We start from the raw sequence: 13586 nt of genomic DNA on the forward strand, positions 1-13586 counted from the left end.
AGACTGCAATAAAACAAGTGAGAGACAAAATACAAAACCCCAAAAATTGCAAATGCCTGGCAAAAAATAAGGCTATAAGTGCCTTCTAAACAGTCAATAGTCATTTCCATGGGGCATATATAGCAGCTCCAGGATAGGACTTTCTTTGGGAAAATGTTATCTAGGGGCCATCATGACAAGTGTCCATCAAGTGCTTGTGTTAGGGAACAGCAATCCCCATTGCTCTATATGCATCGGTTAAGAGAGTAGAGGAGGAAGAGCTCATGTAGGTACAAGCAAGAGTGATAGAACAATTAGCAATGACTACATAGTACTTGTGCTACTTGGCTTTTCCATTCACTTATATGGGGTGTATAACTTACAATACATGTGTTCAGAACATGCTTTCACCATTTGGTCAACTAACTCATCAGTCAGATTAGAAGGATGCCCGCAATTAATTGAACTGAAGGTTTCGTTTCTTAAAACTGTTTTAAACTTAAGTACCTACAAAAACCAGAGCTGATAAGTGCCATAGTGTCACAGGGGAAATTCTTCTTTCCCTCAGAAGTGGATGCCCGTTTCAATGTGTGCAGCAAAATATATACACCTGAGAGGACTAAGACAGTAATCTTTTCATATGTTAGTTACTTGGTACTCCAACTGCTACTAAGGACGGTAATGGAAGCATTTTGTCAACATTTTATAGGGTATAGCTTCTAAGGACTTTATCCAGCTATGTTTCCTTCAGGCAGCATTATAATAATGAAATATTTGAAGCTCCAGTGGCCTATTTGGATGCGTATGAATATGTAGTAAAATGTACTTCACCCTGCAGGAAATTCTCCTGAAACTCAATTCACTGTTATGAGCTTAAAGACGAAAAGCACTGGTAACAATGAGCTGGCTCCATTTTAAACTCCAGGGAGCAAGTACCGGTAAGTTTAGGAAAAGACAAACTGTTTAAACCTATTTAATCTGAATCTTTGTCTAGAATATATATATATATATATAAACCAAGGAAAAGATTCACATGATATAATATGCACAAATGTATCCTTTTGAATACATTTTAATGTACAAGCTTTGTTGGTTTTTGTTCTCTGCAATTGTTGTGGCTACATTGGAAAAAGGAGCAAGAAGAAGAAGAAGAAGAAGAAGAAGAAGAGGAGGAGTTTGGATTTGATATCCTGCTTTATCACTACCCAAAGGAGTCTCAAAGCAGCTAACATTTTCCTTTCCCTTCCTCTGTGAGGAATACTCTGTGAGGTGAGTGGGGCTGAGAGACTTCAGAGAAGTGTGACTAGCCCAAGGTCACCCAGCAGCTGCATGTGGAGGAGCGGAGACTTGAACCCAGTTCACCAGATTATGAGTCTACCGCTCCTAACCACTACACCACACTGGAACTCCAAAGAAACTGGACTTTTTATCATAGCAACATTGGGAAGGAAATACCATGGGAATAGCTCCATGTTAAATATGTAAAAATTGTTAAATAAGCAGAAGCATTTCCATGCTGGTGACAGCAGATGGACAAGTCTATTGCCAGTAGTGAAAAAACACAGGACAGGGAATAGGGAATGTTTTCCTAAATGACATCTAGAAACTTGGAGAGATTTCAATCCACGTAGAACAGGGGCACAGAACCTGCTTTTACTAAAGATCATATTGTGGAAATAAATTATTCATTCATTCATTCTTTCTTTCACCACCCTTTCCCCCGATGGAATTTAAGGCGGCTTAAAAAAAATAGAATTGCTAAAAACACAGAAAAAACAATCATTAAAAACAATCAAACATTAATAGAATTAAAACTATATAGATATATAAAATCTGTTGAAAACATACAAATAATTACAATGAAAACAGCACTGCACCAGCCCTTTCATCAAAAGCAGTCAGTTCCCCAAAGCCTGCTGAAAGAAGACAGTCTTCACCTGCCGGTGGAAGGACAATGAGGGAGCCAGTCTAGCTTCTCCAAGGAGGAAGTTTCAGAGTCTGAGAGCAGCCACCGAGAAAGCCCTTTCCTGTGTCCCCCTAACTGGACCTGTGAGGGTAGGGAGACCAAGAGAAGGGCCTCCTCTGAAGATCTCTAAACCCAGACAGGTTCGTATGAGGAAATACAGTCTTTCAGATAGCTTGGGCCTAAGCCATGTAAAGGCTTTATAGGTCATAACCAGCACTCTGAATTGTGCTCAGAAACAGACTTGTAGCTAGTGGAGCTTTTTTCTAATAAGGGAGTTGTCTGCTCCCTGTAACCAGCCCCAGTCAGCAATCTGGCTGCAGCTCTTTGAGCCAGTTGAAGTTTGTGAGTGCTTTTCAAAGGAAGCCCCACGTAGAGCGCGTTGCAGGGCCCATTGCTTTACTAGTCTTAAACACCACTGATTGTGCTATATAACCTGTGAAGGATGCAAAGTTAAAGGTTTGGCAGATTGGGACATAAGTGCATGCCTGATTTTCTCAGGTGGGATAGAAATTGCAAGCTTGAAGAACTCTCGAAGGAAGGGCCTTTTGTTATAGGAGTCACCCTCTCTGGCAATCCATCCATCAGCATGTTCATTTAGTGAGCTTCAAGGACACAGTGCAGGCTTTTGTGCTCCTTTACGGCCAGGGACTTTAGTCCCATCAATGAGTGTATGGGTGGGTAGTGGCTGAGCTGGAAAGAGGGGAGTTGTTTGGCCCATGGCAGCTGCTGTCTTTAGCTCATTTTGATTCCTGGAAAATATCCCAGGCAGCACAGTGTAAGGAGCAGCAACTATAAACTCTATTAAAAGAAAGAAAGAAAGAAAGAAAGATAATGAGTAAGTGGAAATGTACTTTATCTAGAAGCTGAATCACATATTTCAGCTTCTAGGGTTAAATGAAGTATAATGTCAGCTGTCTAAAGGTTTATTTGCTAATAGAATTTTCTATATGGATTGACTGAACCTCCAAGAAAATGTAATTTGGAATCTCACCTCTCCCCCATTATCCAATTACACTTCCAATTTCTTAATTTACCTGGATTTTCATGCAAGGAGGCAGCATGGGCACTGATATTTTGGATTTACAAATCATTTTATAAATATATACGTTTTGCCCCTTTAAAGGGCCCCCCAAAGTGGCTCCCATGAATACATAGTAAGAATGAGAGCTGTATTATAGATGCTCAAAAGCATACTAATAACTAAATGCATACTAATAACTAAATGAGACTGGCCCTTGCATTATGCCTGTGGTGCAGTAGTGGCAGCAGCACTGATCCTTCCTACACTGCCAGGGATAATATGAAGAGCTCCTGATGTGGGCTGCATATGCACTATACATTTAAAGCACCCCCTGAATCCTGGGACCTGTAGTTTATCCCTCACAGAGCTGCAAGCCTGAGCACCCTGAACAAACTACAGTTCCCAGGATTCTTTGAGGGGGGAATGTGGCTTAAATGTATGGTGTGTGCACAGCCCATGTGAGAAGAGTATTTTTCCTATGCTTGTGGGTGAGTCCCTGTGTGAACTCCTGCTGCATGGTCATGAGATTCCCATGTCACCCGACTGGATGGGAAGGAATGGCACTGTTGCAACTTCTACAGTGCCAGAGTAATGCAAGAGAAGCCAGCCCTGGTGCCGTCCTTAGTAATCCATTCACACACCCATCAGCTGATTATTGTGCTCAGTTTTGCATATCTTTCTGCATTCCAGGAGCAGAACCTACCAAAATGTATTCTACAGCAAAAAAATCAATCAATCATAGAATCATAGAGTTGTAAGGGACACCAAGGGCCGTCTAGTCCAAACCCTGCATTACACATTTCTGTAATCAAGGCACAAATGATACCCCTCTTACCTTTTGGTTAGCATTTATATGGATTAAAGCCTGCATTTTACCATTGCAACAAGAGCTAAGTTGTCCACCTAGTAAAACTAATTAGTATTAATGTCTACTTTAATGTCTTAAGGCATTAAACACGTTCAATTTTAATAGTGACCTATCAATACAGCCTTGCTTTGCATGGCTTCAAAGAATCACAGGAACTATATTTTGTTAAGGGTACTGGGAATTGTAGCTCCATGACAGGGAAGTTCCAGAATCCTTTCAGGAAACTAATGTGTTTTAAATGTACATTGGATGTGCTTTAAATGTTTGCTGTGGATCTTCCCTTAGTAATTTTAATTACATATTCAGTTAAAAATGTATAAAACAATGGATTACTAAAAGCTGTAAAGAAAAGCAAATTACAATTGGCAACTGGGTGTATACACATATTCCCAACTTCTAACATTTCTTTACACTTGCTATGCTTTTTTTAAAATAACTCTCATGTCATGTCTAAACAAAATTCAAATGACTAAGCAATGCAGTATATCTCTGCTGTTCAGCTCCTTCAGACCCTGTAAGTGCAAAACACTTAGCAGAAATCAGTGGTTCTGGTCTCAATTTTTTCCACTGCATGTTGAAAAAACTTTACTCACAGAGTCTGGCTTCCCACTCACTTTTCCCTTATAACTGCTTCTTATAACGTGGGGGCTAATGCCCACATTGGTTATTATCAGCAACTGAGTACAAAATGCTTCCTAAGCAGCCACTGGACTTTTTACCCATATTTACGAACTCTCAAGGTGCCCATGAACTGGGTCAAACAGCTTTCCATCTTTGCCCATTATGAAAAATCATGAATTGTTGATGTGATTCAAGGTACTCACTAAGAGCTCATCCAGACTTCTGTTTGTCCCTTGATTCCCAGTCACAGGTCTGAGAAGTTCTTTCGTCTTGCCACTTTTCCTGGGAAAACAAATGTCAATCGGGTTTTCTGTGGATTGACGTTTGTTCCGATTCAGCAGTAAAGAGAAGGTATTCCTGGAGAAAGCTGCAGGAAAAAACTAAAACCTATCAGACCTATGACTAGAAATCAAGGGACAAACAGAAGTGTGGATGAGCCAGCACAAGACAGAAGAAACTGTCAGAAATGTGCACTTTAGCTTATACAGGAACAAAATTAATTTTCTCAAACTGAATTCTCCTTTACTCAGCTAACTTGCCTTCAGTCCAAAATTTCCAGGGCAGTTTGTATTAAGGACAGTTTGGATTTGGAGGAGGCTGCTTCTCAGAATATGTACACGCACACACACACACACGGTCTGCATGTATTCAATCTGCTAAATTCAATCTGCCTTCTTAACAGTAATTAAAGCATTAATAGGATTGCTCAGTAGATTAATTCATTAAATTTAGATTTAGAAGGTAGAGTCTTAGACAGATCTTAATCAGATTTGTCACCACTGTGCTTAAGATAGTTTCCCAAATAATACATTGTTTGTATGTCAAATAATCTTAATTGTAACATAGTTTTTATTTGTTTCCATCTTCAAACTGTTTAACATGGTTGCATGGAGATATATCTTTGTCTGTATTAGAGCATACGTCATGCAACAATTACGTAAAATGAAAAATAAAGCAACAATAAACACTCAGATAAACATTTCTGAATGTATTAACAAAGTTGTGTCAAAGTATGTAGCTCAGTCAGTAGAGTGTGAGACTCTTATCATCTAATACTATAAACAAATTAAAACCTTAAAAACTTCACACAACATTTTACACACACACACACTTCAGAATGCACAGGACAAGAGTCAAGGAATAACAGATAATCAGCTATATTCACTACATTCAAAGGGTCTTTTTCTTATCAGTGCAATTGTTAGCGGGGAGGGGGGGCAAATGCAGCTCCACCTAGAGAGGGTTCCACACTGGGGGAGACATCTAAGAGAAGACCCTACTATCTCTTGTCATTGTCAAACAGGCCATACCCACGGATGGGGCCATGAGCAGGGCCAACACCACAGCTTTTAGCCTATGAGCTGGCAGTATTGGAGAAGGTGATTCTGCAGGCATCTGTGCTCCAAACTATCCAATGCTTCAAATACTAACACCTTGAATAGAACCTAGTGCCTTACAGTTAACTAGTGCAATCCTTTCACAATTAGTGTTATAGTCCAACAACTGGACAGCCACATTCTGCACTTGCAGCAGCATCCAGGCCAATTTCCAGACCCATGTACAGTGCATTGCAGTAGCATAGTCACAAGGTTACCTAGGCATAGATTTCTGAAGTTAGACTACCCTGGTCCAAAAACAACCATGGCTTGCTATCCCAGCATTTCTGCACAGCATCTCCTAATTCCGATGGAACTGAGAGACACAGCCAAGTAGCATCAGCATACTGATGACACTGTGCTGCAAATCCACAGATAACACCTCTCAGTGTCATCATACAGATGTTAAATATCACGGGGGACAGAATGGAACCTGGTGGGATCCAATAGCACAAGTGCTAGGGACCAAGCAGATGTTCGCAAATGCTATTTTCTGGTAGCAGTCCTACAGGAAAGAATGAAACAACTGTAACATGGTGCCCCTGACTCCCAATCCACAGAGCTGCTCCAGCAAGATATGGTATCATCTTCTTCCCAAAATGCAGTCTTCATTCTTCACCTTAATGTGCACATTCAAATTTGACTTTAGTTAAGCTGTTACATTTTACAGAGCTGGACAGCAGCTTCCCTACAAAGAGTCTAAGATAGATAGATAGATAGACAGACAGACAGACACACACACGCTTGTATTCCCTTACTAATCCCCCCTCCCAAAAAAGCAGAGAGGGAGAGTAGGAGAGGGAGGGAGGGAGGGAGGGAGGGAAGGAGGGAGGGAGAGAGAAAGAAAGAAAGAAAGAAAGAAAGAAAGAAAGAAAGAAAGAGAAAGGTGGAAGTTAATTTTGTCCATTCTTGTTAATATTTCTGTAAACGTTTTCTCATCTTTAGAATAGTTCTCTTGAAGCATAACAATCAATACTCTGGCTTTGTTTGTAGCTATTCTGTTTTAAATGCTTTTAATCACTGCGGCAAGAAAAAGTAAACAGAAGAGTGTCCAGCTCCCGTCATAATCTCAGTAGCCAATTTTCTGCATGGGCAGCTTTGTCCTTTAGTTTCTTCAGCATAGAACCTAATAATGTCGTCCCTAATTGTAAGTGATACATACTCGTACATCTGTTTTCTCTGTAGAGCCTTTTAGAATTCTCTGAAGGGCACAGGAAGGATGTGGGCTCCTTTTTAGATTCAAATGAGGCAAATTAGCCTTACATTGGGTGCCACAAAGTAATGCCTATGTTACATTTCAGCGTGAGAAAGCGGAAGGAAACACACCACACACCATTCCTATGTAGGTTAACAACTTTGCCAAAGTTCATTTTGCCTTCCCGCTCAAACTGATTTTAAAACCTCTGAGGTTTCTTTCTTTCTTTCTTTCCCCAAGGTAAAGACCGGTTGCCAAAGAGACACAGGGGAGAGTAAGAAAAAAGTGCAATAATTATGCAACAAAGAAAGTCAACTATCGTTTCACCTGTAGATATTTTTACATGCATTTACATGCATCAACAGTTCTGAAAATGCACAGAACCTATTTAAATGCAGTGCTCTTGAAACAATTCCACACACTTGGGAATTGAATGGCATTTCATCTGTCCTTGCTGTAAACCCAGGTGGTTTCACTTCAGCCCTGGCATTGTATCTTTGTAGGAAGCAAGGTAAGGTTGGGAGTGTCACAGCCCAATGAACTGCAAGATTCAGGGGTAAAACACATAATAACTGTATTTCACAAAGTCAGACAAATGGCGCATATCACCTGCTATTGTAAATCTTCGGTGGCAGGTTTGTCCCATGGCCTCAGGCAGAGATCTTTTTTCAGTCTTGCTACCAGAGATGGTCAGAACATAAGATGAACCTTATACATGCAAAAGCACCCATCCCACTGAGGTGCTGCAGTGGATCTTGCTCTTTTCCCACATATTGCTACAAAAATTGATTTTTTTTAGTGTCAATGGCCTGATCTGTGTGCCACAGCAAGCCAAACCTTTGCTTAGTATGACCACATGAGCATGCAGGCTTCCAGAGGAGAATGTGGTAATGGTTTTAGCTCTCCCTGGCAAATAATAAGCTGGAAAACCATAGTGCAAGCCTTTGATACAGCTCATGATTAGCCTGGAGTGAGTGGTTTCAGACAACATGCCAAGCCATACGTTAATGCATAGCACTAAGCTGCCACTGTGGCTGGCAACTGTGAGAAAAGGATGCTGGACTAGATGGGCCTTTGCCCTGACCCAGCAGACTCTTCTTATGTTCATGGTAGTAGAATGAACAGGGAGGAGCAAAGTATCTGAACCTCCTCTCCTGGAGTCTACACACCCACACATTCATGCTAAGCCAAGATTTGGAAAAGTACTGGAGAAATGGGATTTGGAGATAACTAAACTTGGAATTCCTGGGTACTATATAATTTCCAGACCTTGTGAAGAACATGCAATGTTTACTGAACACGCAATTGCTATGTAAAAGTATGCCATTCATTTGGTATAAGAAGAACTTGCTATTTAAAACGAAAGGGACTTTCTAATTTAGTGGGTTCAAATTACCAGGCACAGTCCAATTAATCAGATTTCAAGGCCAAGAGTTATCTGCTCTGTTTGTCTCCTCCTGCTTTCCCAAAGTAGAGCAGGTTTCAGTCACAAATTTAACACTAAATAGTGACACTTCCATATTACTATAGCCTTATACTGGCAGTTAGCAGAGGAGCACACATAGCCATGCTGTACCTCAGGCACAGCAGGATTTCTCAGAGCTCATTGTAAGTTTTTTTTTTTATAAAAAAAATTAAATTTGAGAATTTCCCAACTTCAAAGCGTGAAATGTGATGACTGATAAAAGTAGTGAGGAGAAGAAATGAGTCTGAGGAGAACAGCACAGTTTCAGATTAAATGCAACTAGTCGTCCAAGCAAGTTAGAAAAAAATAAATCATGTGAAGTTAATAGGTGTGTATCTTGGTAATTAAGCCTTAATTTAAAATTATCTCTCTTCAAATACTTCTTTAGGCAATAACCCTTTAATTATGCCTATATATATATATATGCATGTCGTAATAAAATGCCAGCCATATGATTTTCACATTCATTTAACTTTAACAATTATTTAAGAAAATGGGAATAGGAAAGGCATATATTGGTGCACAGGATTTTCCAACAGGGCTAAAAAGGTCAGAGTGAGAGTACGTGTAAACTTTCTCTTTCTCTGCGTGTACACAATGTATGCAAGGTTCTCTTCCCCCCAAAGTCAAAGGTTCCTCTCAGTGAACTGGGTTAGACAGAATCAGGGTGAGGTGGCAGTTACTGCCAATGGCATTCCATTGAATAGGAGACATTCACTCATACAAGTTTGGGGGGTGTAGGAGCCCCGAGTACCCAATGTTTGGTGTAAGAGTCAAGTTGTGTCCCACAACAATTGTATTCCATTTTATTTGTGCCATTTGAACATGGCTCTCATTAAAGACTGATCTCTCCACAGGTAGTTTAATGGTGGTGAAGATGACATATGTGGGAGGCACTAATGGAGCAGAGACATGTGCCCAGGGGTTCAGAAGGAAAAGGAGAAGGGGAGCGTGAAACCACCAGGTCTCAACTCAAAGGCTGCCTCAGAAAGAAGGACTGGGCAAACTGGAGAAAGGTAATTAAGAAGCTGAGTACCACAATGGAAGAGCTGGTAGTAGTAGTAGTAGTAGTAATATAATTGATTTATACCCCGCCCATCTGGCTGGGTTTCCCTAGCCACTATGGGCGGCTCCCAACAGAATTAAAAGCACAATAAAACATCAAACATTAAACCTCCCTAAACAGGTAGGATCAATAATAGGTGCTGAGCAGAGAGAGAAATGGTAGTAAGAGATAAGCAAGGTATGATTGCATCTAAAGAACAATGTTTATGCAATTTAATCACATTTCAACTAGGAAGTGCCCATATCCTCCAATAACTCTAGGCATTCATTTTTCTTAACAATCAATCCCTTAGCCCTAGTACACTTCTTTGTGAGGTGCTGTGTTCCATGATATAGTTATAACCCCCTATGCCTCTCCATTACCAACAGGCATTAAGTACTCATTGCCCCATCTGTTGTGCATTTTACAATTTCCAGATTATTCAAGGATTCATATTCATGAATTTTGATTTCCCCTATAACCTTTAGAATAAGAACCAATCTATGTAATTAGCACATTAATTACAGCTTAATCACATACTCAGTGAGTACATGCACAATGACCTTACCTCTTGAATTAAATACTTCATATTGCCTGTTCACAGCACCCCACATATAATCTTAATAGCTACTACTTTATATTAAAGCAGTTTTCCTTTATGTTCCACATTCATGAGAAAATGCATACATGTACATAAGGCATAAGCAACAAACCTAACGTAGCAATACCAGCAAACTTAAAATGCTGATTTGCAAAGTGAATTGTATCCTACAATTGAATCATGACGTATAATCTATAATAATATTTATAATATACTTTAAAATAGCCCCTCAAATGATAAGCTCTTTCAAGGTAGGGATCAGAACCCCAAAATCACCACCTAATTAAAACCCCTAAGCATCACACACCTCATTTCAGGGGGAAAGTCCTTATTGGAGAACACTCAGCACAACATTTTGGTAAGCAATACAACTTTCATTTTTAAAAGGTGTACTCAATTTTATCTTGAGATAGACAGACAACAACAGCAGCAGCAGCAACAACAACAACAACAGATATTGGTTCAGTTTTTGTGGCTGGAAATAAACATTATTAAGTGAACTTGTGTAGGATAGGACAGCATGTGGTGCTGGGAGACTGAGTGTATCTGAAATTGAGTGTAAATGACTATCAGATTTTGAAGAGCTGGAATCACTGGATCAAGCTCATCAATTTTGTTAACAGTTAAACCAAATAGTTTTAATCAGATTTTGAATAAATGTGCAATTACTTTTGGGGAAAGAAACAAAATATTATCAAGGAACTGGAACAGAATCCAAATCAAGATGAAATATGAAAAACAGAGAATGAATCACGTAACACACAAACACACACTATTTTCTCAAAGCCGTTTGGGTTGTGAAAAGATTAGGAGAACCTAGTTTGACCTTTTTCCAATGCCAGTGGCATTTAATTTAATTGATTATCTGCATATTCTGAGTAACAATCATGCTAATTACCCATGGGGTTTAAAGCAATCAAAGTACTGATGAGAAAACAGAGTGGCACATGTGTCTGCGTACAGGCAGCCTGTGTTGATTTTTAAATGCAGATCCTCTATAGTACAGTTGTCTTGAACAGAGGAGCCATGTCTGCAGCTGTCACATCAGCAGACAAGGGATCATTACTGCTATTTACATACAGCTGACAATTAAATAAATTTCCTATGGAAGCAGAGCAAACATTGACACTTATGTGAAAAATACCTTTTTTCTGAAGGTATTTCACATTCTTGTGCACAGAAGAAAACAGTGCCAGCTCTGTAAAAGTTCATCTGCATACTTTGCTGTAAACCTGAAATAATTCAAAAATACTTTTAGAACACAGGTGATTGCACAAATTCAAGTTTTAGACTGGGATAGCTATTTTGTCTTCACTAAACCAATGGATTAATGAAATATGGGTTGAACCTCCTATAGTTTGGAAATATACTGAAGGGTTGTGAACACACACACACTCTTTAGTTAGATCTTCTCAGATTGCCAGGTACTTGTATCAATGCAAAAAAAAAAAATATTACAAACTACACTTAAGCGTCTGGACTGAATTCAAATATACCCTGAATACTACAAAGAAAATCTATGTTGAACATTTGAAGAATCATAGTAAATGGATCTATTTATTTATTCTGCATATAAGATTTTCTGTATTTCCTCATGCGTAGTTGTCTTCAAATCTAAGTCAGTTTATATTCCACATGATAAACAGGATTATACTTATAAAAAAAATACGTAATAAGATTTGAAATAAGAAAGTTAAATAGGTGTTTTATGTATTTTTTTGAATTCTGTATGAGTTTTTTCTGTTTTTTCTTCTTTTTTGTTTAATTCTTTTTAATATGTAGTATGTTTGTAGTGTTTTTATATGTTTGTTATCTTTTTTGGAAAATCAATAAATTCTTATTAAAAAAAAGATAAACAGGATTATAACTGGAGAGCTAACACATAAAGCAAGAAGAGGGGTAGCTAGCTTGTAGCCCTTCAAATGATGTTTAATTCCAACTTTCCTCATCCATTAGCTATGCTGAATGGGGCTGATGGAGTCCAACAACATCTGGAGGAAGAAAGATTAGTCAACTTTGAGATAGATGAATGAGTTAGAGAAATTTGCTGATTTAAACCTTGCTTTAGCAACAAGCTCAGGACCAAAAGAAATGCGACATTATTCGCTCATTTACTAATTGCAGAAACGTTTTTAACAGTGCAATGCTGTTCAGTAGTATGCACCACTGAGTTCAATGGGACCTACTCCCAAAGAAGTGTGTATAGTTCTGCTGCTCCTAAATAGATGCTTCAGGAGGCCCCATCTGGATGGGAACTTGGGGGAGGTTGTTTTTTTTTTTTTTTACTCCTTTGCCTCTGCAATATGAGAATAACAACACCAATATACTTTGGTGGGCTGTTCCTAAGATAATGTGAGCTGCTTTGTACATTTGGAAAGTACAATATGCTTCTCAAGTTCTATACATTAAAATGGCTCTAACAGTGCAATCCTAACTACAGAAGGTCTGTGTAAATTACATGAGTTACGCTAGTGTAAGATACCCGATTCCAAACTTCATTCGGGAGAAATTTGACTGACACTACCATTTGCCAGCTAAATTCTGCTGGGTTGCTGGATCACATGTCCTAGCCAAAAAAGGTCTAGAATAGGTATGTCTTTCCTTACTCCATCCTGCACTGACCATGTCCCTTCTGGGGGGGCTTTGGTCAGTATAAATTCTACCAGCTTAAATTCCACCAGCTGAGCTGAGCTGAGGGCATTATTCTGGCACATCACCAGCTTAGCCAGGGTGAAGGACTTCTACTGGTGTAGCCCCGGCTAAGCCAGGAAGACCTAGGATCCACTGAATCCCAACTGGCAGATCGTGGGTTTGAATTGCACTGTTAGTTATTTCCTGAAACAAAAAAGGATAAAGTTTCAGGCTTAGGTGCACCTTCCTCTGCTCTTCATTCCCCCTCCCACTCGAGCAGAAAGCAATCCAGCCCCAATACTGTGCCTCTCCAGATTAACCTCTACTGGGGATTGATTAAGGTAGGTAGATAGATATATTGAAATATATGGTGCAGCAGCCCCTAAGTCATATCACACTAGTCTTATTGGAAATACTAATCAAAACCAGGGTGGAAAAAAGGAGTACAGCTAAAATAAGAGCTAAAATAAGAGTGATGCAAGTTTCAAAATCACACTGATTAATAATAGATAGTACACTTGGGGATTTTACTACTGATTTATTGAGATTTAAATAAATAAACCATCGTAATGGGTTGAGATGGCTAATAATTTAAAAGCATCTCCTTCCCCCCTCCCCTTAGCCACTGCTAAAGCTCTTGTTAGTAGTGGTAAAGTGTACAAAATGCATGAACAACAAACATAATCTCACTTCTGGAAAAAAAGAAGCTTCTCTCCCACCCCTCAATGCAAAACCTTAATATTGCAGATACAGACAAACCTAATACTTAGAAATGGATGCTCTGTCAGCATGTTAAAGAGAAAATGTTAGTTTAAAAA

At 39.2% G+C, this 13586-nt stretch overlaps 1 protein-coding gene across 6 annotated transcripts in view; it reads right to left on the reverse strand.

Annotated features, from left to right (window-relative positions):
• The window catches only part of FYN (FYN proto-oncogene, Src family tyrosine kinase), a 108748-nt gene that overhangs the window by 39738 nt on the left and 55424 nt on the right, over positions 1 to 13586 (reverse strand). For 3 of the 6 annotated variants that reach the window (XM_033143623.1, XM_033143624.1, XM_033143619.1), the window contains exons 3-4: positions 11282 to 11369; positions 4659 to 4737 (exon numbers count right to left, since the gene is read on the reverse strand). The exons of 2 other annotated variants lie outside the window; for them this stretch is intronic. The gene's annotated coding sequence lies outside the window, so the exon portion shown is untranslated. The remainder of the gene's footprint in view (positions 1 to 4658; positions 4738 to 11281; positions 11370 to 13586) is intronic. One more of the 6 variants, XM_033143620.1, reaches the window with a different exon arrangement.

The sequence above is a fragment of the Lacerta agilis genome, chromosome 3, assembly GCF_009819535.1.
Source record: "Lacerta agilis isolate rLacAgi1 chromosome 3, rLacAgi1.pri, whole genome shotgun sequence".
In the NCBI taxonomy this organism is placed as follows: domain Eukaryota; kingdom Metazoa; phylum Chordata; class Lepidosauria; order Squamata; family Lacertidae; genus Lacerta; species Lacerta agilis.